The sequence below is a fragment of the Hippopotamus amphibius genome, chromosome 2 (assembly GCF_030028045.1).
Source record: "Hippopotamus amphibius kiboko isolate mHipAmp2 chromosome 2, mHipAmp2.hap2, whole genome shotgun sequence".
NCBI lineage: Eukaryota > Metazoa > Chordata > Mammalia > Artiodactyla > Hippopotamidae > Hippopotamus > Hippopotamus amphibius.
In genome coordinates, this window is record NC_080187.1 from 174728641 (window position 1) to 174755828 (window position 27188).

General features: G+C 36.0%; 1 protein-coding gene across 13 annotated transcripts in view; it reads left to right on the forward strand.

Moving 5' to 3' along the window:
* Positions 1-10521: 10521 nt before the first annotated feature.
* Positions 10522-27188, forward strand: part of HNRNPC (heterogeneous nuclear ribonucleoprotein C) — a 42908-nt gene continuing 26241 nt past the window's right edge. For 4 of the 13 annotated variants that reach the window (XM_057721289.1, XM_057721297.1, XM_057721299.1 and 1 more), the window contains exons 1-2: positions 10532-10682; positions 15317-15342. The gene's annotated coding sequence lies outside the window, so the exon portion shown is untranslated. Of the gene's footprint in view, positions 10683-11320; positions 11366-14823; positions 15343-15379; positions 16051-27188 lie in introns of those variants that run through there. The other 9 variants (XM_057721290.1, XM_057721304.1, XM_057721291.1 and 6 more) reach the window with 6 other exon arrangements.

Here is a 27188-nt window from a genome sequence, read left to right on the forward strand (position 1 = left end):
TGGTAACAGGTTGAAGAGGACCTAGTGATATTGTGTCTGGATGCCTGGGAGACTGGCACAATACAAAATGAATAAATTTATTTCACTCTTCTCAAAATACCCCAAGGAAAGAAATGGAAGAGTATAAATATGTATTAGATATAAACTTACAGTTCTTGCTTCTTCCAGAGAGCTCTTTCTAATTCTTTTCGCTGATTGTTCTGGTGTCCTCCAGTCCTGTAGAATCCTCTTCTCCTCCTGGCTTGTTAAGAGAGGAGTTAATACAGTTCTGTTTAGCTCTTAAGATGTTAACTCTTTGCAGATCAGAGCTTGAAGGCTGTGCTTTTTCTCTATGTGTTTTATGGTTGGAGAAAGAGCAGCTAAAACATTCTTTAACATACTAACTTCTCAACAAACTAAAGTTGAAAACGTATTTATTTGATTTGAGATTAACTGAAATTTGTTGGTGTTGGGAGAATAATCTTTAAATCTCTTCCTGAAGGGCAACAACAGTGGGAGATTTTCTGGAGCCCTGAGATCTCTTTGAAGGGGACAAACTCTGCTCCATCGGTGGGATCAATGTGCTCGCTCAATCCACGTGTGCCAGGACTTCTCAAGTAAAATAATGTATATATCCCATCTCACTGTGACCATCATTTCCAAACCAAATATTGGGATGCAATTATGCAACAACAGAACTTTTTTGAAAATCAAATGTTCTTAAAAATTCTTCAAGCTGGTCACTGAATTCATACTATATATTAAGTGAAATATAGTCTCAATTGTTATATAAAATTCTCTTTCTTGTGCACACTCAGTGTATACATTGAAAAGGGATTCCCAGGATGGTGAGCACATGTTTAAGGGACCCTGTGTGACTTCTCTATGTCCTATGAATAAAATGAAATGAAATGAAATAAAATGAGGGAGACAATTAGGATGTATAAAAATTATCCAGAACACATAAATTTCCCAGTGAAAGCAGGAAAATCCAACATAATATTTTTCCAGGTCTAAATGACAGAATTATAAAAAACCGCTTTTTCTGCACCCAAGATTGCTTCTTGACCAAGCAATTTCTCAAGGATCCTGGGTCTTCTCTTCCTTTTTTGGATGGTCTAAGCAGAGTAAGTGCTAGGCAAAATTTTGAAGTAGGCCAAGTTTGTGTTTGGTGATTTTGCTCTCTTTTTCCTGAATCTCTGATTTTTTAAACATTTCCTCCTACCCCTTTCAGGCAACCAGTTACCTCCTGTTTTTACCCCTAATATCCTCATTACCTTTTAGAGTGAATTTATACCATTTGATATTTTTTTCATTAGGTTTAATGTACTTCTAAATGTGGACTATAAGGCTTTGTTCCTTGTTGAAGGAATTTCAGTCATCAGGAAGGAGCTGGAGATATGATAACATTCTTCTGATTATAAAACATGGAAGACATGAACAGAAAAATAAAAAGATAACTAAATGTATTAGTAATTCTAACACCCAGAGATAACTACTATTAACAGTTTGATTTAGGTATGCTTAAAAACATACATAATACTTAAAATAAAAATAGAATCATTTTTCTTTTAAAAACTTAAAAATTTAGTAAAATACAACATAAAATTTACTGTCTTAACCAATTTTAAGCGTACAGTTCAATAGCGTTGTTTTGTTAAAAAGCAAAATTCAACTTGAGTAAATTTTAAGCATCTTACTGGTTTTGTTCAAGAATTCATGAATCAGGCAGAATTCTGTATAGTAGACAGAAAGGAGCTCCGAGGAGCTGTACAAAATGAAAGACAGAAATAGGCAGAAGGGAGTGAGAGCAAGGAAGGTGTACTAGACAAAAGAGTGGTTGGTTATTGCATCCTTTAGGGGATGACACAGGTCTATCAGGCAGATTACCTAGTGAGTATGGATTAGTCAATTCCTGATGGGCTGGTTTAAGATTCCATTTGTGGGAGAGCCAAAACTGTAATTAAGTCATTTTGGTTTGGGCTTAGGATAAGCAACTCCATCTTGGGTCTGTTGTCTTGTTTTTAACAGTATACTCACATTGTTATACAATCAATCTCCAGAACCTAGTTGTCTTACAAAACGATTTGTATGCCCATTAAACGACTCCCCATTTCCCCCTACCCCCAGCACTTGGCAATCACCATCCTACTTTGCTGTTTCTATGGGTTTGACTACTCTAGGTCATTTATTTTCGGAAGTTTTTATTTTTTAATAACTAATATATAATGCACAATGAACATTTTAAAATATTATTAAATCTTTATTGTATAATTTTAAATGGCTGTGTAATAGTCTATACTATAAATGTATCAATCAATCAACACCCTATTGATGGGCATTTAGATTGTTTTTTATTTTTTGCCATTATAACCATTATAATGCCATTGCATTAAAAATCCTCATAGATAAATCCTTGCTTCCACCCATATTTATTTTTCTAAGATGAATTACTAAAAGTAGAATTGCTGAGTCAAAGAGAACTCACACAAGCCTATTTTTAAGGTCTTTGATACTTATTTCCAAACTGTCCAACCAACTTTCAGAAAAGTCATACTAGTTTACATTCCTGCAGCAGTATCCATTTCTCCTCATCTTAACATTAGGAGCATCTTTTTTTTAAAAATATCTATTTCATAGATAAAAATACTAATTCACTGTCCTTTTAATATGCATTTCTTTGCTTGCTAGCTGCTTCGAACTTTTAATATATTTATTATCATTGTATATTTCTTTTAAGAGTCCCTGGTGTCTTAAGGATATTAGATTTTTTTCATGTTTTCTATTTTGGTTGTTATATGTCTGTTATAAGTGTAAGTATTTTACACGTAAGAAATCTTAAAACAGAATTAAGAAAGTATTTTTTACCATCATGGAAAAGTTTTATGTACTAGACCTATGCTGTCCAAAATGGTAGCCACTAGCCACATGTGGTTATTAGACGCTTGAAATGTAGTTAGTGTGACTGAGGGACTGTGTTTTTAGTGTTATTTCCTTTTTTTTCTTGTCGTTTTAAAAAACAACTTTATTGAGGTATATTTCACACATGCCTATTTCAGGTGTAAAACACAATTTTTTTTAAAGTAACTTCACCAACTAATGCAACCATCACCATAAATCTGTTTTACGACATTTTTATTCCCCAATTTTATCTACTTTAAATTTAAAATTGAAAACTGATACTTGATTTAGTTATCAGAAATCATACTTACGCAAGCTTAATAAGGATTTCATTTGCTTTTCAGGACTCAGATAAAAGGGAATGGACTTTAATGATCTCTTCTTCATTGCTCAAATCTGCCATTTCAAATGTATGCCACCTTTCTTTGTGATATATTATCCCTAATTCAGCATTTCTTCACATTCCCCAAATTTACCATTTTTTGACCCCTCCTATTCTGTTTTAACCACTCCCCAGAAGGGAATGTAGTCAGGTTTCCTTGAACAATGAGAAAGTGAGCAAGGGAGTATTTTCTAGGTTTTAGGTATCTGAATATAAATTGAGATAACAAAAAAGGCAGTATTCTGAGGGTGGAGTTGTGGAATAGGTAGTAATAAAAGATAAGAATCATTCTATTGTAAGAGTGCCACATGATCCAGCAATCCCACTCCTGGGCATATATCTGGACAAAACAATAATTCAAAAAGAAACATGCGGGACTTCCCTGGTGGTGCAGTAGTTGAGAATCCACCTGCCAATGCAGGGCACATGGGTTCGAGCCCTGGCCCAGGAAGATCCCACATGCTGCGGAGCAACTAAGCCCGTGCACCATAACTGCTGAGCCTGTGCTCTAGAGCCCGAGAGCCACAACTACTGAGCCCATGTGCCACAGCTACTGAAGCCCACGTGCCTAGAGTCCGTGCTCCACAAGAGAAGCCCACACACCACAGTGGAGTAGCCCCTGCTTGCTGCAACTAGAGAAAGCCTGCACGCAGCAATGAAGACCCAACTCAGCCAATAAATAAATTAAAAAATTTATTTAAAAAAAAAAGAAACATGCACCCCTGTGTTCACAGAAGCACTATTTACAATAGCCAAGACAAGGACGCAAGCTAAATGTCCACCAACAAATGAATGGATAAAGATGTAGTACATATAGACAATGGAATATTTTTTATAGTATTTTCCCTATTTTATTCACTCATCCATTCAATTTATTTTGTTGTGTAGAGTCTTAGTTGCAGCACACAGGATCTTCATTGCAGCATGCAGCATCTTTCACTACAGCATGCAGGCTTCTCTCTAGTTGTGGTGCCTGGGCTTCAGAGCGAGTGAGCTCAGTAATTGTGGCACATGGGCTAAGTTGCCTTGTGGCAAGTGGGATCAAACCCGCATCCCCTGCATTGGAAGGCAAATTCTTAACCACTGGACCACCTGGGAAGTCCCTACAATGGAATATTACTCGGCCATAAAAAAGTAAATGAAATAATGCCATTTGCAGCAACATGGATAGACCTAGAGATTATCATACTAAATGAAATGTCAGAAAGAGAAAGACAAATACAATATGATATCACTTATATGTGGAATCTAAAATATGACACGAATGAACTTATCTACAAAACAGAAACAGACTCACAGACATAGAAACGCACTGTGGTTGCCAAGGGGTAGGAGGTGAGAGCAGGATGAATTGGGACTTTGGGATTAGCAGATGTAAACTACTATATATAGAATGGATAAAAAACAAGGTCCTACTGTATAGCACAGAGAACTATATTCAATATCCTGTCATAAACCATAATGGAAAAGAATATGAAAGAGAATGTATATATATAACTGAATCACTTTACTGTACAGCAGAAGTTAACACAACACTATAAATCAACTAGGACTTCCCTGGTGGCGTAGTGATTAAGAATACACCTGCCAATGCAGGGGACACAGGTTCGATCCCTAGTCAGGGAAGATTCCCATATGCTGAAGAGCAACTAAGCCCGTGCACCACAACTACTGAATCCACGTGCTGCAACTACTGAAGTCTGAGTGCCTAGAGCCTGTGCTCAGCAACAAACGAATCCACCACACTGAGACTCCCGCACACCACAATGAGGAGTAGCCTCCGTTCACTGCAACTAGAAAAAGCCTGCGTGCAGCAACGAAGACCCAATGTGGCCAAAAATAAGTAAATAAATAAATAAAATTTTAAAAATTATAAATCAACTATACTTCAATAAAATAAATTACAAAAAAGAAAAGAAACACTCTATTGTAATGTTCCTCAGACACTAAGAAAGTTCTCCAAAATTATGTTTAAGAAGTCCTTGGGGGACTTCCCTGGTGATCCAGTGGCTAAGACTTCACGCTCTCAATGCAGGGGGACTGTGTTCCATCCCTGGTCCAGGAACTGATCCCACATGCTGCAACTGGGAGTTCACGTGTACAACCAAAAGATCCCACATGCTGCAATCAAGATCCTGCACATGGCAATGAAGACCCCCAGTGCTGCAACTAAGACCTGGAGCAGACAAATAAATAAATATTTAAACAAGGTGTTAAAAAAAAGTCTGGGGGTATTTTATAATGGCGAGTTATGTGAAAGATAATTACTATGTGAAATAAAATTTCGAATTTGAAAGGATTTGGGTCAGTTCACATAGTGTTTTTATAACATTTAGATGTTTGCTCAAAAGGTCAATTTCTACCATCATAGTATAATAAAATAAGCACTAATTATGAAATGTAAGACTTGTCAACTGAAAAGCACTTTGTAAGCTGTACAAAGATTAGCTTAATGAAAAATTACCAGACGATAAAATCTTGTGCTTCAGAGCCAGAAGGAGAACAGATGGCAAGAGTGTTAAAGAAGGCTTAACCTGCAAGAAACCAGATTTAGGTCATTGCTGGGATGAAAATTAGAAAAGAAGCAAAGAAGACAAAGGAAAAAAATGGAGAAAAACATTTAGTAGGAAGGGGAAAAAAGAAGCTGAGGAAATAAGAAAGAAATAGAAAGTCTTCTCAAGTCATTTATTTTCACAACATTTCCTTGGAGGGGTTGGGGCCTATTTTACATAGGTTCCATAACACCCCGTATTTACATTTAGTAGCACTTGATACAATTTATTATGAGCAATTGACTAATTATTCACTTAATACCTGACTCTGTTCTGAAGATCAGGGACTATGTCTATTTTGTTTACTTCTATGTTCTTGTGACCTGGCATAGTACTTAGCACAATGTTTATTAAAGACCATGCACTTCATAAATATTTGTTCAATAAATGAGTAAAATTTTTCCACCTTTGCAAATCTTACATTATTAATAACTATGTAATAGTTATATGCACACACTCTAGAATTAGACTTTCTAGAGCCAGAATCTTAGCTCCATCAAAAATTAGCTGTATTCCAATAAAGAGCTTATAAAAAAAAAACAACTAGCTGTGCCACTTTAGGCAAATGACTTAACTTCTCTGTGCTTTAGTTTCCTCATCTTTAAAATGGGAATAATAAAATTGTCAAGTGAAAAGTGCTTCACACATAGTTATATAAAAGTTATCTATTTTTTATTATTATGAATATAATGGTGGCCAATAATACTTAAAATCAAATACTTCTAGACCTCAAAACCACTAGATGTCATGATTCTGAATTGCTTTAATCTTTCTAATTTTTCCAAGTTTTGTGGATAAAGATTTTTTTGCTAATTTGTTTATTTTTAAAATTTTAAGCTCAGGGTTTTGGTTATTAAGAAAAAGAGAGGAAAAAGTCCCTGACCACAGATTACTGAGGATAATATTCAGGTAAAAGTAAATTTATATACACACTTTTAAAAAATTTGTAAAAATCTACAGCAAATAGTTAAGAATGGATGTTTTCAGAGGACAGATCACATAGAAGCTTTCACTGTTTCTATATTTCAATTTTTTACGATAATCACAAATTATCAGGAAAAAGCAAATAGGATATTTCCATTTGGAAAGCTTTACAATAAAAAGAGAAAAAAACAAAACACTAGAAGCCTTGAGAAGGTGTATATCTAATCAAAGTGACCAATAATTTTATTAGCAGTGTATAAAAATCTTTTTTGACAGGGGTTGCCGAGGCATACAGTCTTGTGGAAGGGATAGCACTGATAGGTAATGAGGGGCCAGTCAGGGAAGAGCTGTGAATGAAACAATGAAAATGTAGGAATGGAATAGAGTGCTATTACAGGAGTTTAGTGTGGGAGTAACACAATAAAAGTGAATGCTTTCAAATGATTACCATGACAGCAGTTTGCAGGATCAGCCGTGGGGGACAGACTCAATGTGAGAGAAACAAGATGCAGGCAAAGAGTCAGGGTCTTGAAAGTGATGTGTAGTATCTTTATTATGTCATTTTTCAGGTAGAATATGGTTGCCTGTAGAAGATAGGTTGCCAACAGTCAGAAGGGTCTCCAAATTAGTGTAAAGAAGGATAAAGTAGTGTTGGGTATTAGAAAGCTCTGTGAAGTTTTAATTAAGCACTTTGTCTGGATCCATCAGAGACCACCTCCTCACTCTCCAGTGGAAGATCCTCATGATATCAGCCTTGGATGATAAAGGATATAGAGGAAGAGAGGCAATGATGATTGCACTAGTAAAGTCCTATTTGACTTGTTGAATGGAATAAGGTAGATAACTAGGGGTACTGCTGACAGTATGTAGGATGATAGATATTGAGTAAAATATTCAGCTAATAAGTTAGGTAAAAAGCAAATTTGGCTTTTCATAGCTGTTGCTGCTTTTCCTTTCTTCTCTTCTTGACAGGTGGCTTAGAAGTGGGAGGAGGGACGGTTGCAAGGGATCCATTATTCTGGTAATACCTCTAAGCCACATAAAGCCTTCTTCAAAGAGAATTACTTCTTGAATTAAAGACAAAAATACAGTTTTGTTTTTTCTCTTTAACCCAAGGTAAGGAGTTGCTGTTTCTGTTTCCTTACCTGTTCCCTTACTTCCTGTCCATTACTGGAGTCTGGCTCATGGCTTTCTTTCCATACACAGCCACCTAATAAAAGCATTCAACTTTAGAAGTTTAAGGGTGTTTAAGCAGAAGAGATAGAGGGAAATTCCTACTCTCCATTTCACCCACCTAGGTTTACAGAGCCTTAAAATCAGTCATGAATGTTTATCATCAACATGGTGCTTTGCATTCTGCCTTGTATTATGCTATTTTTGCACTTGTTTCCTCATCCTTCATAAATTCAAGCCACTTGATGGAGGGACTGGATGTTAATTCTTGTATCCTCCACTTCCACCCCACCTAGCATAGAACTGAACTCCTTGAAAACATAAATGCTATCTCAAGTTCTTCCCTTGCACCAAATACAGTGCTGGTTAATAAATAGGTCATGATAAAGATTCTGCAGTAAAATTGATTTCTGGTAAAGTGAATTTAAGTACTTTTCATTAACATTTCATAGACATTTTTATTCTATGAGAATGAGTAATAAAACATGTTAGTGTTTATTTTTGTTTACTTAAGTATTACATGAATTACATGTCAATCAAGCCTCACAGCATCTGGGTCCGTCTGAATAAGTGCTACATAAAATATTTAATAAAGAAAGGATAGTCTACCTGTTTGTCATGGGAAAATAACAATTTTCCCTGATAAATAAAAGCTAATAATTAATTAATTTAACACGAATTTCAGACACTCTGTTTAAGGTCCTAGGGCATGTAGTAGGCAAAGGGAATGCAGAGAGAAATAACAAACTCTGCAGTCAAGAGACGTACTATACAATAGGGGAGAAGAGAGAAGTGTAAAATTAACCGCAGTGCTATGAGGTCGTTTTAAATAAACTGCAATGTGGCAACTGAGCTGAGGCTTTAAGCACTTGGAGATGTATTCCCTCTGATTATTTGTTCAAAGTGGACAATCTAGAAAAACACAAAGAAGTTTAAAAGAAAACCAAACACATGTAGTTCTCCCACCAGAAGAGAACCACTATTAACATTTTAGTATATTTTTCCTTACATGCTTTTTGTTTTTGTTTTTAAATTTGCTTAAAGCATTACATGCATATGGCAAAAAATTCAAACAGTATAGAAAGGCATACCAACGAAGAAGGCAATAGGTTCACTCCCCAAAGGAATGTCAAAATAAATTTCTAGGCCCAAAATGGAGTCGCTCCTGCTGGAGGTGTCATGTCAGCAAACCGAAACTTCATGTTCCTGTGAAGGTTCAGCTTGACTAGAAACGCAGTACATTCAGTTAGCCAATCCTCAAATGCCATACTTTTAGGCTCTATACTTATTTCCTTGTTCCTTAATCTTTCTAAATAAGGTCTGATACACAACCCCAGCCAATCATGCCCTGATTGCCTTGCCGCTTCCAAAGCTGTATAAAACTCACTCTAACCCAAACTCCCTGGGGGAGGCTCCACTGCTTGTGAGTCACTGTATTCTTCCCACCATGGATTGTTTTCCTTTGAGTAAAGGACATTAAACCCGTTACTAAATTGTCTTGATTTTATCATTCGACAGGCAACCGTCTCCTTGTGAATCACTCTGAAATACAGAATCAATTCAAAACGAATGCATAAAATTGTATTCACATACGCATGTATTTCTTAAAATGTATACAGATGGTATCACATTCTCTAGACAGTGTTCTGCATTTTGCGTGCCCTAACTACACAGAGAAATATCCTTCATTCCTAGCACATCTGGTCCTTCTCCATTGCGTGCGTGGTTGCTATAATATAACCAGAGGGACTGCAATGCAGACGATGACAGTAGGAAGGGGACGCGCCGTTTCAGGATGAAGGAGAAAAGAGACCAGATTTTGCGGACGGGCAGGGGAGAGCTAGCCGGATAAACCAATTTGGTTGGCACGTAGGGTATTAGTAAGTGATCTGATTTGGGGCCAGAGGATGGGTGCTGTAATATTCCAGGCCAACATTTTAGACTTTCTTTACCTTTTGTACTGGAGAGGTAAGGAAGTCAGTTGTTTTGGGCCAGATATGGGTTGTCTGAAGGGCTTGACAGGCTGAGAAATGTCCAGGAAGGAGCTCTAGGGTTGGAAAAACTGCAGGGCTGTCAGTTTTCTAGTCTTTAGTGCTCCCTCCCTACTCTAAGAAAAGTGTTTTCTTTATCCATACCGCAGGACAGAGGATTAACTCCTTTTATCTAAGCCCAGGGCTAGGGCTGATCCTCAAAGCCACTACCACACAAAATCCCGCAATCTTTCCCCGCCCCCGCGCCGCGGGAATTCCGAGATCCGGGCGGGCCTTCTACTAGGCGCTGTGAGGAGCAGAGATAGGATCCCGGGGCCGCCAATCAGACCTCCCGGATACCCGGATGTGAAGCGGTGCGCGGTACAAAGGCAAGTTTCCGCCCAGCGCTTCGTAAGGTACAGTGGCCAATAAGCATTTCTCAGGCGATAAATGACAGGAAAAATAACCAGTTACAAACTAGTTTCTCTCACGCATGTGGAAATTCTCTAGGTTAGTCTAACCCGCTGCTGATTGTGATTGGATAGAATTGTAAAGAGCGGTAGAACTGTCTAATTAGAAGCGGGAGCGAGAAAAGTCGCAGCCAATAGGAGAATTCCCAGGAGTGGGGCGGGGGCTAGGCCTTCGCCTCGGCGGCAGAGGAGACTCGGGGGCCATTTTGTGAAGAGGCGAAGACTGAGCGGTTGCGGCTGCGTTGCGGACCTCGAGCAACAGCCGGCTTCTCCACGTAGAACTCGGGAGTAGGAGGTTCAGAATCGAATCTCTTCTCCCTCCCCCCTCCTGGTAAGTGGAGGGGGCGGAAGCAGGGGAGGCTCTGGGTTCCTCTGGGAGCGCGAGGGGGGTGTGGGAGAGAAGACGAGGGAACCCTCCCCTGGGTAGAGTAAGCAGGCCCCCATTTATTCTGTTTGCTTTGAGGGGTTAGATCTTAAGCGCGAGAGAGTTTTCTAGGCCGCAGCCCTTGCGTAGATTTTTAACCTAGTGTCCTTTATGCCAAGATCGCCAGGGAAGATGTCCTTTTTCTTTTTCCCTCTCCTGTGTTAACGGCTGCTGTCCTTTCATTTTCTATGACCATGAGGACTTCTAAGATGATGAAAGGGAAGATCGAGATGCTTATTGATGTAGTTCAAGTTAAATGTAGTGTCGATGCATCCTGTTAAATTTAAATATTGAGCGGGGGATGGGGAAGGGTTATCAAGCAGATATTTATTGTACCGCAAGCCTCTAAATCCTGGAGCGTGCCTCAGGGTATAAGAGTAATAAATATTATAACAATAGATTTAATGTTTATCGATTAGTTTTTATCTTACTTCTCTGTGTGAACAAATGATGGATCTCGAATTAGTCATTTTCAATTTTATTTTTTTATTGTAACCTTATTTACATATTAACAGTAATAATTAAAGCTGGCTTTTTATCTGCAGGTTACAAATCACTTGAAATATATAAGTTAGTGGAACTTGCTTGAGGTAGGTATTACTATCTTTCTCAGACAGAAAACGAGGCATGAGTGTTGATTGCCAGGGTCATATTAAATCAGTAGCAGAACTGGTAAGGAATTTGACCACCAGGTTAAGTCAAGTGGTTTTACCTACCTGTTGGAATAATAGGTATTAAAAGTACTATATTTGAATTTTTTACAGGAACCTAATTACAGCAACCACTAGCGGTAACTGGAAATTCCCAAACTGCTCTTGGGAAAAATATTCAGTTACGAGAATTGCGTTTATTATTAATGTAACGTTCTTAGATGATAAAGTTTGCTTTTCGGGATATTCTGGGATTAATTTTCCAGACCATCCCAACTTTGGCAAAAATGCATAACTGTATGCTTTTCATTAAGCAAGTAATATAGTGCTTACTATTTGCTAGGTCCTGAAACTTACTAAAATTTTTTGCTCAGTTCGTAAAAATTACTTAGGTTTCTAAGTAGTATCACAGTCATCCTAGAAATCGCTTTTCTAATACTCGTGTAAGATTTAATTGATTTTATTTTTCATAATGTGTTACTGTTGCATTATTAGGCACAGTTTAAACCAATACCGTGGGGTAAATTCATCCCTTAGGAAACCTGTTTAATAGAGACTAAAAGTACTCTTACTCTACATAGCTACGGATTTGTTGATCCCTCACTATGTAGACATTGTAATAGGGATCAAAAACATTGCCTTTAAAAAAAGAAAAAAGGAAAAAGCCTAAGTATTTATATTATTACATGGACTTAAAACTAAAGTTAAGTGCAGAACTGTTGGAAGTGAGATAAGGGCAGTGATTGGTTAATTGGTTAATTTAGGAAATCACACATCTAATAAATATGTTGTTGGTAAATCAAGAGAAATGTAAGAAATGAATATTTAAGAACAGTTATTGATGGGAATTAAACTTAACTGAAGGGCACTTTTCTTGCCTTGAGGTGTTAGAAATATGGGTTCCTTAGGATCAGCATGTACCAAGGTAACACTTCCTTTGATTTAATAATCATCTGGAATGTTTAGGCCACAAAATTAATTTCTGACACAATTCTAGACTTGATTTCATATAGACAGGCATTAGTAACATTTTCCTGTTGGGTGGAGAGGAAGAATTTAAGAAGGTTGACTAAGTTGCAGGTCTTCTGACCTTTCTGTGTTTCCCATGCTCATGCCCTGGGAGTTCCTGGTGGTGGTTGCTGTTTCTTTGCTGGAGGATTTAAACACACCTTATTATTGGTGATTAGGTCTCTAGAGAGTTTCACATAGCTTGGGACCTTGTTTTGGATGAAATTGCTGTTGGAAATAAGCAAGGAATAAATTGCAAAATAGCTAGTAATTCTAATCTTAAAAAATTAATTATATTAACTGGTGGACTGTGAGATGTTAACTGGAGAGAGTGACAGTTGAAAGAACCTTGGCCTAGGAGTTAAGAGAACTGGATTTTTCCCCTCCTGCTGATTATTAACCTGTCAGGCAAATAAGTTAAACTTTCTGGAATTCGGTTTTATATTCATAAGGGGGCTTATACTTCTTACTTGTTTTAATTTCTACTTTCTGTAACTCAAGTTATTTGTTGCCAGAAGGCTAAAATGCGTATAGAAATAAGTTTTATTACTGACAGCAGTTTTTGTATATTAGTAATTATTGTTAACTGTCTTAACATGTGTTCTCTTAGATATTGGAAATCTGTGGTTTATAAAGGGAAAAAGGATTACTGTAGGGTTTTATAGTATAGTGTAGCATTTACTGTGATGTTATAATGTTCTTGAATTTATTTTATGTCAGTCTTAACTAGAGGATAGAGATTCCTTGTTAAACTCTACACAGTGGTTCTTAAACATGAGCAGACATTAGAATCAGCCAGAGGGCTGGTTAAAACAGATTACTGGGCTCTCCACCACCACTTTCTAATTAAGTAAGTCTGGGGTAGGCCCTGTTAATTTGCATTTCTAATAAGTGCCATGTGATGTTGGTTGGCAGCCCTCACTTTGAGAATACCCATCTAGAAGAAGGTTCCAAATCTCCCAGAGGTTTGACAAAGTATAAACTAGGTATACTATTAACTGGAAAGATTAGTTCGGTGCTGTAAAGTTAGTTGGTCATTTATGAGTGGTAGCTCATTAGCTTAACATCTTGGGAGACAGCTTCTTGATTTTGAACGGTGTAAATGCTTTCTTTTCACATTAGTTGCTTCTTTTTAAGCTTATAACACTGTGCAAAGATTTGTTTGTAGATGAGCCACAGTTACTTAACATATCCTGAAATTTTTGAGTACTAGGTTCAGGCTGTGACTCCAAAGAAGAAAAGTGAATATTTCACCATAACTGAACGTCCCTAACACTTACTCAGAGGAGATAACATTCAAATAATGTATGTTTTCTATGACTTTTTTTGTACATTTGTACAGTTTAACACATCAGTCTAAGCATAAAAGTAACTTAATGTGTCTGCTACTAAAATGGTCTGCTACTTCTTAAAAATTTACAGTTAAAATTTTAGAGTTATAGTACCTGTTTTATGGCTGTAGTCATTCATATGTAATTGACTCAAGGAATGCTTTTTAAAAGCTCAGCTTAAAATTTTTTAGTTTGCTGACATTTGAAAAGGAGAATAAAATCTCATGGCTGAATATTGAAATGCAAGTATAATCATTCTTATTTGCTCAAAGACCTGCAGTCTAATTGCAAATCTTGTTTTAGCTGATGAAACATCCATTCTGTCATGGTGGTGTTATGTATCAGATTCTTAGAATTCATATCTTGGAATTAGCTGTATGTACTAGTTTATAGACAGTGGGACCACAGAAACAAATTCCTTAAGGACCATAATTTACTCTTCACCTGTTTTATGACATTAAATATTTAGTAGCAGTAATTTTTTTCTTTCATCTGATTTTTCATTCTGTTATTGAGTGAATTAACGTGCTCCTTATTTAAACCATCTTTCCCCCTGGTAGGTTCTGTCAGGTCTTATGGTTTGACCGCTCACTGGTTTTGAGACTAGATGTCATCTCTAGTGTGTATCTTCAGGGCAGCCCATTCCCCTTCAGTTTGTATCGTAGGAAAAGCTACATGGACTTAAAATTTAAAACCCACGAATCTGCTTCATAATCTTGATGTTTGACATTTGCTCACTTCTTCTCTGTTAACCTGGTTTTTCTGTATTTCTTTGCCCAAACTGCTGATTATCAACATGAATGTTGAATGTGGACCCTTTTTTTTGAGACCTTTAAGGGATTACAGGTGTATAGTTAACTTTAGTCACCTACTCACATTGAATTGTGAAGACAGTCACTGTTAGAGGTGATGATTCTATAGAGGCTCTCCCCATCCCAGTGGGATATTACGCTTTACCAAAATGTGTAGGATGCAATGGACAGTTGTTTCTGTCTTGGGGGTTTAGGGCACAACATTTCTGAGGAACTCTGACTCAATCTGTCCCTTCTCCTTTCACAGGGCAGCAAGGCGAACCCCATCCCTACTCACTGGAGCTCAGCTTTGATTTTTAACCTCCCTTCCCCACCCTTCCAGAACACACACATTCCCATTCCAAAACTGATTTTATAAAGACATTTTAAACATAATGATGCAACTTGGTGTGCACTACGGCAAATTTACAGGTGTTTTTTTTTTAATTGTTTCCAAAAACGGGACTTGGATTTAAGATGTAATTTTTAAATTTCTATTTCTATTTTTTCTGCAGCAGTTGGGTTAGAGGAGGAGGAGCCTTTTAGCCTCTCATAAACTGACCTCTCTACTTCCTCGTGTATTTTTAAGATTGATTGATGATGTGGAAAGGGCTTTGCTTGTCTGCTACTGAGAACTTTACCCTTGCGGTTTTTGTGGAAACTGCTTTTGGAAAGAGAAAAGAAATGAACTTTACTGACTTGACATTTTTGCACCTCCCGTTTTTCTAATCTGGGCTATTTTTATTTTTGTTTTTTTACAGTGAGATTTTTTTGATCTTCAGCTACAGTAAGTTATTCCAATTTTTTTTTTACATTTTTCCTGACTTTCCGCTGATTTCCTTTTTATTGTTGTTACTAGTTACTATTATTATTTATTATTATACTTAATGATGGTGATGATGATGATGATGATGACACTGATGATTTTTAACCGGATTAAAATCGAGTTTTTCTGAATGTTCATAAGAATTTCTCCGGCCTCCTGATTGACTTTGGAGTTTTGCATCTTGGGAGAGAAAGTGAAGGCATTAGCATTTTTAAGTGGATTGATCACATAAACCTTTTCTCTCCCAACCCTCCCTTGCCCTCATCCCCTTCCCCACGCTTGAAAGAATTTTACTGGCTGTTAAGTCTGTGACCTTATTTTTCCTGATCTTTAACTTAACTGTTTTAGAGCATCTCTGGACGTCGTCTGTATTTTTAATTTTTTTATTTTTATTTTTTTTATTTTTAATCTTTCATTTGTTAAATTTTTAAACTGTGCTGCAATAAAATGTGTGTGGTACTACTTAACACCTATGATGGTGATGGCATTTTCCCAGAAAGCCATCTCCCTCCTGTTTCCCTTGAAATCCCATCCTGCTTTTCCTGTACACTACCCCCTCACAATCCACAAGCTGCAGCAACATGGATGCCCAGCCTGGAGCAGCAGCAGCCAGGATGACTTGGAGCCAGGGGGGCCTTCGGAACAGATGCACACCCTTCCTGGGTGATGGTAAGAGGTGTGAGGTCCACTTGGTTTCATTGGAAAGACTAGGCAGTACACTTAAGTTTAGTTGATGTGGTGTAGGTGATAGCTTCTGGAAATGTTTGGGTTAAGGCTTTTGTGTGTGTATCTCAAGAGATGTTTCCTAAGGGAGGCCACTTCAGGGTTTTGTAAACTAATGGAATTAAGAGTGTCAGACTTGGGCTTGCTTAGAGTTTTTCATAAGTGGAAAGAGCAGCTGAAGTTCACATATACTTTAGAATGAAAATAACTTGTTTTAATGATTAGCAACAAGACAACGACATGTTACGTAGTCTTTTTTTATTGCAAATTAGTAAAAATTTTGTTTCATTTAGAGTCATCTTCCTTGGGTCTGTGACAATTTTGGCTTGTATTCTGTTTAGACTTTTTTATCATTAAAATTTAACAAATCAAACCACAAGAAATATGCTGTGATATTGAAATGCTATCTTACTGTAAGGTTTTTTAAAAAGAAAAGGATAAAGAGACTTCTTTTTTAACCACAGAAAGCAGGAAAATCCGTATAATCTCTGTGTCCAAACCAGGAAAGATCTAGGATTGACCTCTTTTTCCGTGATGACTTGTGGCACAGTTGGGTATTGGGGAATCCAGGGTATTCCCAAGGGCAATAAGGAATGAATCTGGTCTATTCACAAGAAAAATGTAGAGATTAATAAGAATGTGGATAGCCAACAGAGTTAAGAATATTTAGCAACCTGTAGTATTTTACTAACAACAGTGGAGTATTTTAATAACTCACTTTAGAGTTGCCTTAATAGATTTTAAGCTAGGATGGGACAGGAAGGAGAATGATTTTTAAAGGTATGTTTAGTTCTGTAGGTACTAGAGTAAATCACATTCTTGACCCCTTCCCTTACTCATCCTGAAAGTTAAATCTAGTTAAAGTGCACACTGTGACGGCAACCTCAAAGGAAAATAGAATGGGAGAAAGGTAAATAAAATGACCTGAGCTTATCTGGAAGAGGAATGGAAATTTTTCTTTTATAGGTCCAAGTTTTATTGATATCTTCTGTTGTATGAAAGCCATTTCTACCTCTGTTTCTGTTATTGTCATTGTGTGGCTGCTGTTCACTCTAGGTTCAGTTTATTTCTTAATTTTACAGATCCATTATTTTATGGGTCATTTTCTTCTGGTTTTGGGGATGCTAAAAGGTATAATAGTTCTTCAAGGACTCATAGTCTTTTGAGGGAGATGGATGAGATAGTGTCACCATGTGATAGAGATAGGCACAGAGCCTATAGAACCATGCAAAGATGGGTACCTAATTGACTCTTTTAAGAGGTCAGGAAATGCTTTTAAGAGAAAGGGAGCTGAACTGAATCTTAGTTAAGGCCAGGTTATAAAAATTTTAATACCATGCCAAGAAGTTTGTATTTTTATCCAGAAACCAATGGTAAACTATTGAAAGAGTCTCACCTGGGAAGTGATGTCAGATTTTCATTTTTAGAAATGTCATTCTGATAGCAGTGTGGAAATGGCATAGAGGAGAGTGAGATTGGAGTAGGTGGTAAATAAGGAAGACACTAAAATAGAAGGAAGAATAATGACCTAACCTGGCCAAAAGTAATGGTATTGGGATTAGAAGGGGGTAAGTTTAGGAGGATTTGGTGATGGCTGTGATAGGAAGAGTGAGGGATTTGGTATTACTCCCAGGTTTCACATTAGAGATGTTTGTTCATTAAACATTTAAGTGCTTATTCTGAAAGTCACCATTAGGCTTGGGCTTATACAGATGAACAAAACATACTGTCTCCTGCCCACTTGAGTATTATAGACCATTGAGGGGAGAAATAAAGTGAATAGCACTTTCACAGTCTAAATCCATGAAGGAAAAGGACAGAGTGAGTTGATAGTTAAGGAAACCAAATTTAGAATATGGAGGTGGGAGGATGCTGCCAGCAGAGACACCTCAAAGGAACTGATAGTTGAAATTGAGGTCTGGAAGTAGATTATTTTACCTGAAAGCACAGATAATTGGGGGTGGGGGGGGGCTTGCAGGATGGACAACAACTTGGCCTCAGAGCAAGAAATATTACTGGAGAATAGTCACAAAGAATGTGTGTAGTAACAGATGAAGTTGGAAAGGTAGGCAAGTACCAAGCATAGTATTAACAGGTCCTTAAAAGGCTCATGTTTAAGATCTAGATTGTCTTGGGCACAGCAGGAATCTGTTGAAGGACTTTGGAGATTGGCGAGATCTGGTTACTTTCCTGGAATTTGCTTCTGGCTGTTGTGTGGGGAATGTTAGCAATGAGGACTAAGTGCAGGTAAGACTAAATAGGTTGGAAGACCTGTTATAGTGGGCCATTATCCTTTCATCTCTTAAAGAAAGTAATAATCCTAGGCCTGAGGGCACTTGCCCTGGTTTTTCAAATGAGATTTCTTTGCATGTATTAATGAGCAAATGTAATGAGTTTGAAGAGATTAGGTTAGTTAGGCTTTAGGAAGTTAGTAGTTATTTCTGTAACACCCCTGGTGCATCAGACTTGACATAATAGCATTCCTTTTTTCCTTTCCTAAAGGAAAAATGAAGTAGAACTTGAATTTCTTCCTTTTGGAAGTAACAATCTGGACACTTTGCCATGTGTCCACCACTGTTAAAGTTCTTGCGTTAACTTCATCTTCATCATAACCTTATGTAAATATTACTGTCTTTCACATTTTGGAGATGAGACTATTGAAGCATAGAATTTAAATAATTTGCCCAAAGTTAGACATACCTAATAAATAGTGAGGCATGGGTTCAACCCAGGCAGTTAAGCCTGTAGATTTCAACTCTTAATCATACTAGACTGACTGTACTTTACTTGACATGTGAAGCATGCTAGAAAAACAAATCTTTAGTTTGGTTAAAGTGCCCAAAAAAAACCCCAAAAAACTGCTCTGGACTTCTATTTTTAACAAGTTTAAAGCTAAATGTCATTATTAAATATTTTGTTTAATTCACAACAGTTCAGATAGCATGAAGTATCCAAGGTAATTATTTAGGTAGATGTAGCTTTGTAGTATAATGTTATAGACTCTATGGATGTGACAACATACTTTAGGAAAGTAAACATATTTTAAAATGAGTTTCAGTTGGGAGAAGAAATAATTGTATGATTTATCGTTTTAAAAAATATGTAACCCAGAGGGATGTTACTAAGTCCACTGGTTCTTTTTCAGTCCTTATCCATCACACTTGACCTTTTGGTGTGATTAAACCAGTTGAGCCACTTTCTTCCTTACATTTTTTTACTTAGCTTCTAGGTTTTTATTCTTTTTCTGTCTGTTCCTTCTTCCACTCACCTGGAGTGCTCTGTGGTTCAGTTCTTCCACTTTTCTTTTCTTTTCTTTGATAAGCTGATGATTCCCACACACATCACCAGGCTGGACTTCTCTTTTGAATGACATACTGTCATCTATCCACTTTCCTACGTGACAGCTCCCTTGAATGTCAAGTATATCAGTTTAAAAGTCCAAAACTGGGCTCCTGCTGTCCTTCCCTCAAACCAGTTTCTTCTGCAGTGTTGCCCGTTTTCAGTTAATGAAACTCCAGTTTTCATGTCAGGCCAGACTTTGGTTAGCCATCCTTGACTTTTTTTTCTCTCATACCTCACCTTTGGCATTGTAGAAAATCCTGTCATCTCTGCCTTTAAAATGCAACAAGAATTTGCCACCCATTCTGCTATCTCCTGATCCAGATTCAAGCCATCATTTGTCTTTTTGCGCATTATTGCGATAGATTTATGTTTCTTTTGCCCCTCCACACCAATGTGTGGTAGCTAGATCGATCCTATTAAAATGTAATGCTTGAAAAATGTATTACCTGAATTTCCTGCTGGAAACTCACTTAATAGCTGACTATTTCAGTGTTGAAGTCAAAAGTTCACTGTGATTTACAAGATACTCTACATGATCTGTTGTTCCCCACCTCCCTTAATAGTATACTACACTGCTCCAGCCACACTGGTCTCCTAACTGAGGCTTGAACATACTCGATGTTCCTACCTCAAAGCCTTTCCTTAGGATTTTCTTCCCCTAGACATTCAGAAGGTTGGGTTCCTCAGTTCATTTAAGTTCTTACCCAAAAGCCCCTGCCTCAGTGCTGTTTTCTCTCACTTAGCTTTCTAAATACTCTTAGTACTTTTCATCAACTCACATATTATAGAATTTTATTTTCTACTATGTGAAGAGAAATATCTGGAAAGATACACGCAAAACAACATTCATTACTTCTGGACAAGGGAGAGGGATTTAGGAGGGTTAAAAGGAAACTTGCTTTGTGTGCTCAAAGACTTAATGAGCAACAGCATTATTTTGCTTCTAATTAAACTTAAAACTCTTATTGTAGTTATACTTCAATTCTTCTGATTTTGTGTAGTTTAGTAAGCAATTTTTATAGTTGCAAATCATAAAAACAGCCTTAAAATAGGTTTCTTTTTGATGGAATGAGTCATGTTAGCATTTGAGGGCATAGGCTGCTGTGTTGCCTGCGATGGAGCTGTAATCAAAATTTGGAAGAACTTTATCATTTTTTAAAAAATTTATTCTCCAGGAGAATTGCATAGCTGTTTTTAAGAGGTAGCCATAGCAGGTTAAAGGACATCTGAGTTTTTCTTCCTGTCTAATCTGATTCCAATTTCACCAGTCTGAAATATTCTTCCTGCTTCTCATTTAGATTTACCTAGGGCTTTTGAGTTGATTTCAGAACTAATATATAACTCCCTGGAAATTCATTGAACCAGTCTTAGGCTTTTCTAACTAGTCTGGAATAACATTTAGGAATACTTTAATAGAATACATGTTAAATGAAAAATTTCCCTTGGTCCTCTTACTAAAAGTCTGTATTCTGAAAATAATGTAACTGTTAATAGTGTGTTGTAAATGCCTTATATTAATCCTTTAAATATAGTCATCTTCACCTAAGTGGTTTTGTGATAACTTTAAAAAAATTTTATGGCTAAAATTGAGGTAGTAAAGTGTGCTTTCCAAAGAAAAATTTTCTCTTGTTGTCCTTGAAATTTTGTTGGCTTCTTATGTTGGAATTACAGTTATTTGTGCTGTTTAAGATGCAGTTTTACTGAAATTAAAAAGGACTAATCAATGACTTAGATTGATGTGGATTTTTAAGAGAAGATACCTTCATCTTTATTTTAGCTTTAATCCAAAGTAAGCAATACATGCTCATATAACGTTTAGAAAATGCAATGCAGCCCCTCAAAAAAGACATACTTAACCATACAAAGTGAAAAGTTTCCATGTGTCCTTTCAGACTTTTTTGTGTGTATGTAGGCATTTGAAAAAGTAGTGTCCTACACATGGCACATACATTGAAGTAGTAATTTTTTTTCTTCAAAACGAACATAACATTAACATAAAATGTTAGATACAGCTCTCCTAAAAATTTTAATAACTACATAGTATTACATTGCATACTTATACAGTATTAACCAGTACTCTCTTGTTGGGCCCTTAGGTTTCTCCCCAGTTTTCCCTTTTATACAATTTTTATAAATAATTGGACAGTCTTACAACTAAGGTTTTGTAAATACCCTTGGTTGTTTTCTTAGAATAAAGCCCCAGAAGTGCAGTTGGTCAAGAGCATGCATGTTTTAAAATTTTTTCAATCTAGGTTGCTCCCCAAGAAGGTGAAAATGGTTTATCTACTTATTGGCAGTGTAAGTGACCACCAATGACTAACTTGTAGTTTTGTGAATTACTTGGATCTTTTGCTTATGTTTCAGGGTTTGACCCTGAAATTTAAGCGTTCTTGGTTTTTGATAAGTCTATAAATTGAAGAGTAAGGATGTTTCAAGAGCTGCTACCAGGTTCATTATATTTCTGAGCATAGTTTGAGATTCCTGTGTAATTTTTATTCTCAAATAGGTATATATGTGTATATATGCATATATTCAGTGCCATCTTTATTGTGAAAAATTTTTCAAACATATACAAAGAAGAGAATAGTGCAGTCAGTCTCCATGAACTTGTCCAGCCTTAGCAGTTCTTGGGTGATCTTGTTTCATATATAACTGCATCCAAACGCTTCCCCTCATATTATTTTGAAGTAAATAAATACTTACTATATTTCATCTGTAGCTATTTCAGTGTCTCTTTAAAAGATAAGGGCTTTAAAAAATAACCACAATCATTATCACACACAAACGTAATAAATATATTTTACGACCCTAAAATTCTACCTTGAGGACTGAATAAGGCATTCTCCAGTTGTGTTTTATTTCTGTGGGTATGGTAACGTGAGTGATTTTTTTTTTTTTGGCCTACATGTTATGTTTTTGTTAGTCTTTCCTAGAATTTGGGAAGTTCTGTCTATTAGAAATAAGTGTAAAAATTTTTTTGAGTGAGAATCTTGGTAATGATTATCCTCATGCGTGATAAAATTGAGTTTTCAGGATAGCAAAAGATGGGATTCCACTATATTTCACATACATTTTACTATTAAATTCTGAAACTAGGAATAATCCTGAATTTTAGCTGCTTGGGTCTGGGTGATAGTAAATGATGTAGTAACTTTAAGTTTTAACAAGTGTCCTTATTAAAAATTATTTTGCTATATTGGTGAGAGCCTTTGTTCACAATTCAGAAATTCAGAAGTCTATGACAATAAAATTTTTCATCAGTTTGACAGACTCATTTGATGACAAAAACCTGACTTCAGTTGACCTGACTATAGTCTGTTACATTTAGTGACTATGCATATATATTAATGCAGAAATATTAATGTATTTTATTTGATAGCATGATGCTTGCCGGGACCCCACTGGGTATTATATAGCCAAACTAGACTATTGCCTCTGTAAAACCTGAAAAATCTTGATTTTTCCTAACACATGTTTCCTGGGGAGACTTTTTAAAGTGTATTTGTTGTAACTCAATGCTCAGTTTGAGTTCACTGATAAAATTGAAGCTTTCTACAAGATAATAAAGAAATGAAGTCTTATGAATAAATATTGTTGACCCTTGCTATTCAGAATATGGTCTGTGCTACAGCAGCAGCATATCATCATCATCATCATCATCATCATCATTTGGAAGCTTCTGGGAAATACAGAATTTCACGCCCTGTCCTTTCACTCCTTTTTATTGCTTGCTTGGAGTTGGAAATTTTGGTAGACTTTCTGGCAAGAGTGTTTTTGATGCTTGGGGAGCAGAGTTGAGGGTCATAAAGTAGCCATGTATTATGTAAATATGAAAAGATACAGCATTAAAAATGACCATTTTAAGTGCAAAATCTGAATAGTGACTCTTCCTAAATTACTATTAGAATTAAAAACTAATTTCCAGCAGGCAGGCTAGATAAATGGCGATGCCATTTAAGCTAGTAATCAGAAATATTGATACATGTCATCCTGAAATGTGTGTGTTTTATCTGAGCTCTTAGGCAAATCATATATCTTATAATGTGAGCAACTGTAATTATTTCTTGGTGATAAATGAGAGCTGAAAAGATTCACATTTAAAAAACGTAATTTTGCAGATAGAGGTGGCTCTGACTATAATAGTTATATGACCATTTTTTTCCTTTTCCCAACTTTTTAAACATATAAAACAGAATAATGAATTCCTTTCTTTCACCTAGATTGCCAGGTTTGCTTTTTCTTTTGGTGTTTTTTTGCTGAAAACAGTCAAGATATTGACCTTACTGAAGTAATTTTTTTTGAAATGTTAATCTTAATTCTTTTCCTATGAAAAGCAGTCTCTTACATACTCCTAATGCTTGTTTGATACTTGTAGATTAAAGAAACTCTGCCACCCCCCCCCCCCCCCCCCCCGCCTCAAAATGTTCCTAGAGTAAATAGGTGTTTACTGATTGGGAGTTTTACTGTATAGAAGCTGCTCTAGTATCATTAAATTCCAGGGCAGCATGAAGCTATCTCTACAGAATGAAAAAATTATGAAACTAATATGGTATTAAAGAAAGATTGGGGACAAAGAGTGTTTTGAAACACAATCTTGCCACATCCTGAGTTGTCTAACACTTTTAGTGTATAATCTTCTGGATAATTTGTATATTGTGTATGCTTCTTAACATCTTGAATATCTCTTGGTGTCAGTAAGTTATTTTTAAGCTGCTGCTTGTATCCAATTAGACTGATGTACTGAAATTCATTTAGTCAGTATTATGTACTTGTTTTCTAATTTTTTCACCGTTAACGTCCACATCCTTCATTGCTTTAGATGAGTTCTCAAAGTGAGATTACTGAATCAACATGCACTGGTTTTGGTTTTTGTTTTTTTTTTTGGTGGTTTTTTGTTTGTTTTTTTAAAGAACATGCACAATTTAAGGCTTTTGATAAAATAGTCCGATTGTCTTCTGAAGTATAGTTACCAGTCCATATTGTCAGAAATAATGTATGAAAATGACCATTTGAATTTAAAATGCTTGTTTGGTAAGTAGAATATTTGGTTTAATTTTTATCTCCTTTATTGTGATACTGATTTTTTTTTCTAACTTCCCATAAACTTTTAGTATTATTTGTTAATCACCTTTGTCCTTGTGTCTTTGTCCCATTTTTTTGTTGGTATGCACCAGTAATAGTAAATGATGTAGTAGTAGGAGCAGCTGCAGCAGCTACACTTGCTGTGTGCCAGGCACCATGTTCAGTGTTTTCTGTACCTTACTTGACTTACACCTCATACCTATCCTATGAGACAAGTACTATGAAAGATACTCATTTTATGTTGAAAGAATCTGGCGTTTGAAGGGGTTGGCTTTCCAGAGGGAAATGCACACCAAAAGTGGTTGAGTTTGAAATTGAAACAGGTCTATCTACCTCCAAAGCTCTGAGCTCTTAACCATTAGGATGTGTTTATTTTTATGTTTTCATATACAGTATTAAGAACTTGAATTGTTGTGGACAAATATGTGTTGCAGACATTCATCAGTTTTTTGCTTTTTATTGTATATTTTAGTATGGGGTTTTTTATTTTTTTGTATTATGTTCTATTTAGGAAGTTCTCATCTGAAGGTTAGTCATTAAACATAGTTTGGTCATGGTGGGTGTGGCATGACTGTGGGAATAGGTATCTTTGTATCTACCTTTTCAGTTAAAAAAATATTTTTTTTAAAATAGACTTACCTACATTTTTCTTTTACAATTCAAGTTGTTAACTTGGCTCCTGTTCAGAACTAAACCAGAGTAGAGCTTTTCAATGTACAGAACATATGCAGGAAGGTTTCCAGTTGAGATCTTAATAATTATCATTGTTTCAAAAGTAATACATAGCTTGAAAAAAACTTTTGTTACTGAAAGAAAATTGTGTTAACCTTACTAAACTTTTAAAAATGATGGGTGAAGCTGCTTACAGTATGTTTAACAAATCAGTGAAGGATATATAATTAGGAGAGATTGTTAATATTTCACACAGCAAAATCAAAGTTTGAAATTTTCTTCAAACTGAAACCAGAGACTGTGAACTAATTATAAGAGGATTAAATAGTATATGAAATGCAGAGCCCTGCACTTAACAGTGAATTTTGCATGTGTTGATAGTGCCAAAGTTAGCAGATATAATAGCATCTGTATAGCATCTAGAATGTGTTCCACTCTTGCAAGAGCAAGCAAATTTGGACTGCTGTGTTCAAAGGGACATTGACGGGTTAAGTTGTATTTGTTATAATGTACCATTTCTTATTTTTATAGAAGATAGGATAGGGAACAGTTTGCATAAGATGTTTTCAGTCAAAGAAAAAATAATTCAGTTGCTAGTAAATGGATGTTAAAGAGAAGGGCTAAGGAAGGAAATTAGTTAAGAGCCAGTTAAGTTTTAGAATTGAGTATCTTCAGGTTGTGAATTCCTTGACTTTGGTGGCAATTCATGAAGTTTGATATTTGGTGAACAGGGATGTTGCAAAGGAATTTTTTAATATCCTCTGAAGAATTGGGGAGCATTGAACTACATGATTTAGTTTTTTTTCATTATTGAGGTTCTGGGAATATTTTCTTCAAGACCTTTGTTTTTTAAATTTTCTGTTGCACATTACTTATACTTTGACAGGAACAATCCTTTTTTATTATTATAAAATGCTTATTAAAGAAAACTTGAAACATGCAGTGAAAGAAAATATTTACTTATACAGCATTAGCACTCAGAGATAACCATTGTCGATATTTTGATGTTTTGATCCATTCTTATCCTGTCTTGTTAGCTATAGGTTCACCTTTACCCCTATATGTATGTTTTATATTTTTATAATATATTTTTACCAATATGGAATCATTACTATATGTCGTTTCAGAACCTCTATATTGTAAACTCTTTCCAGTTAGTAAATTTTCTACATGTTTCTGTTAAGTGACTGATTTTTTTTGTGTCACAGGGATTTACAAAACTTAAAGATGGTCAAAGTTTCTCTTTTTCACTTCCAAAATAGGATTATCTTAAATTTATCTAACATTGTCAGTTGCTTAATTAATACAAATTTGTTGATCTACCCATTGCTTGGCATTTAGGTTTAGTTAATTTTCAAATGGACTTAAACATGTACTGGTTTTACTTAGTTATAGCAGTGGAAGTCCCAGTTTCTTCCTCTACCACATTGGACGATCATTCTTATATTAGCATATCTGACAGGAAAAAAAATATTTTCTGGGAATTTGCTCAGGAGTGTGTGACAAGGTATATATCATTTTTCCATTTGCTGTAATAGGGTCTTCTTTAAAAACTTGAACAGGTAATATGTACTTTAGTAAAATACACCATCGTTGTTTCAGCCTTCCTTTCAGTCTTCCTGTTATTGTTCTGGTAGCAACTGTCTAAATTACCATGTTTGTTCTCTGTATGTTTTTATCCCTCCTGGATGATATTAAAGTTACAGGCATGATACTTTAACTTTGTGTCTGTGTTGCCTAAGAATACAGATAATCTGCATCATCAAAGTAATTATCAAAACTGAAAATAAACATTAATTCAGTATTATCTCACATACAGTCTACGTTAAAATTCTCGTTTTCACAAAAAATGTCTCTTCTCCACAACATTGCTTTCTTAATCTAGAAATGGCCTCCTGCTGTTTTTTTGGAGGAGTCCCAACCAGGTGTATTGTACAGTGTCCCACAGTCTTGAAGTTGCCTGATTGTTTCCCTGTTGTATGGATTCA